We start from the raw sequence: 2698 nt of genomic DNA on the forward strand, positions 1-2698 counted from the left end.
TCTGCACGCTTAGGTTGTTATCCCTCCAGAAGACAAGCTTATTGTTATTACCATACAACTTAGGCTGTTACGCTTAACCTCACTATCTGTCTGCATATCAAACATCTTAGGCATAATATGGAACAGGTATTTTTCATCAAGTATTGGTATGTTGAACTGTAAGTCCCTACAGAATATAATAAAAACATTTAAAAATTAGAATATATTTTTAAAATAGTCATAAAGAATTATATACTTCTTGGGCTGATGAGATTGCTCAGTGGTCTAAAGCACCTACTTAGAACAAGCTTAGCAAAGCACAGGGACCACGGTTCAATCCCCAAGCACCACAAGCCAGCCAGCCCCGCCCCTGGTGGGCTGAGCTGGCCACACACACACACATACACACACACACACACACATAAATAAATTAATGAAATTTAAAAAAAATTTAAAACAAGAATTATATACTTCTTATGTTTACACATAAGTCCAAAAATCTCACCATATACAACCTTGAAGCAAGACAGTCCCACATTATTCCTTTTCCTGTCTCTTGCTTTCACTCTCCACTCGCTACTTCTTGAACAACCATCTACCTGAGAGGCATCATAGCAGCAACTGTCATGTCATGACAAGCAGCCCATATTCAGAAGACAGAATGACAGGCACTCCAAGCATGAAACTACTATTACAAATTACCATTTGCAGTGTAGTTGCTTAGTTCACAGGTATCAGTATATATAGTTAGTCAAGGTCAGAATCTTTCCAATTTACTTCTAGATTAAATAATTTTCTGAAGATCCCAGGATCATTGCCTTGCCCATGTTCTACATATAACTGTATGGCTTATTTATGTTTCCTAGTCCGTGAGATCCTGCTTTCCTTTTACTTGTATTATACCTTTCTATTTGTATTTATTCTTTAGAGTTCTTATTCAAGGGAGACTATACGATATTTACACATGTGTGACTGGTTTACTTCACTTTATGAGTATATTTTCAAGTGGCATCCACTTCAATATAAAGGCTTCGAGTTTATCATTCTTAATAGCTGAATAATACTTTATTGTGTAAAAATACCACATCTTTTTCAACCATTCCTCAGGTGATGGGAATCTTGGTTGTTTCCAAGATTTGGCTATAACAAATTGTGCTGCTATAAACATAGGCACGCATATATCACTATGATATGATGTTTTCAGATCTTCTGGAGAAATTACCAGTAGAGGAATAGCTGGTTTAAAGGGAATTTCCCGTCCAACTTTTCTAAGGAGTCTCCATACTGATTTCCATAACGGTTGCACCAGTGTACATTCCCACCAGCAGTGGAGAAGGGTTCCATTTTCCCCAGAGCCTCTCAAACATTTGTTGCTGGGTGATTTCGTTATGATAGCCATTCTTTCCGGGGAGAGATGATATCTCAATGTTGTTTTAATTTGCATTTCGCGGACGGCTAGTGATATGCAACATTTATTCATATATTTATTCGCTTCTTTAATTTCATCCTCTGAGAAGCATGTGTTCATCTCGGATGCTCATTTCTGGATTGGGTCTTTAAATTTTGGAGCACTAGTGTTTTTTAGTTATTTACAAATTCTATAGAGCAAACCTTAGTCTGAGTACTTATTACTAATGATTTTTTCCAAATTTGTGGGTTGCCTTTTCACTTTGTTGGTAATTTCTTTGGACATGAAAAAGCTTTTCAGTAAGAGCAGGTCGCAGTTGTGAATTCTTTCAATTGTTACCGTGCGATTTGATTTCTATCCATGAACTCTTTGCCTACCCCTATGTCTTCAAGAGTTCCTTCCACTTTCTCTTCCAGGAGATTTAGTGCCTCTGCTTTAATGTTTAGATCTTTAATCCATTTTGACTTTAGTTTAGTGCATGGTGATAGACCTGGGCCAAGTTTGAGTTTTTGGCATGTAGAGAGCCAGTTTTTCCAGCACCCTGCGTTAAAGAAGCTATCTTTCTTCCAGTGAGTATGTTTGGCCACTTTGTCAAAGATAAGGTGCCTGAGTGTGTTCGTAGTGGCTTCAGCGTCTTCCATCTATTCCATTGATCCTCAGGTCTCTTTTGTTGACAGTAATGTGCTCATTTTTATCACAGTAGTCTTGTAGTATAATTTCAAGTCAGGAATTGTAATGCCTCCTACCTTGTCTTCATTGCGCAGAATTGCCTTTGCTATTCTAGATCTTTTTGGTTCCAGATAAATTTTAGGAATGATTTCTCTAGTTCTGTGAGGTATGGTGGTGGTGGTCCTATAGGGATTGCATTAAATCTGTACAGCGATTTTGGGACTATGGCCATCTTCACAATGTTGGTCCTTCTTATCCAGGAGCATGGGACATCTTTCTGTTTTCTGAAATCCTCTACGATCTCTTTTTTCAGAGTACTGTAATTTTCCTTGAAAAGATCTTTGACTTGTTTAGTTAGATTAATTCCAAGGTATTTCATTTTCTGCGATGCTATTGTAAAAAGTATTGTTTCTATAATTTTCCACTCAGTGTGTTTGTTGTCTTTGTAGAAAAATGCTATTGACTTTTGGGTATTAACTTTATTTTCATTTATTTTTTGCCATAGTTTTATTGATAAACAAATAGCAATGAGACAGTTTCAAATGAAATCAGTAGGACCGTTTCAATAATTAACACACTGAATACATTCTTCTCAGTGGTTAATTGCTGTACAAGATGTGGACTTGATATCCTATTTACAAA

The sequence above is a fragment of the Octodon degus genome, unplaced genomic scaffold (assembly GCF_000260255.1).
Source record: "Octodon degus isolate 3935 unplaced genomic scaffold, OctDeg1.0 scaffold00468, whole genome shotgun sequence".
Classification (NCBI taxonomy): Eukaryota; Metazoa; Chordata; class Mammalia; order Rodentia; family Octodontidae; genus Octodon; species Octodon degus.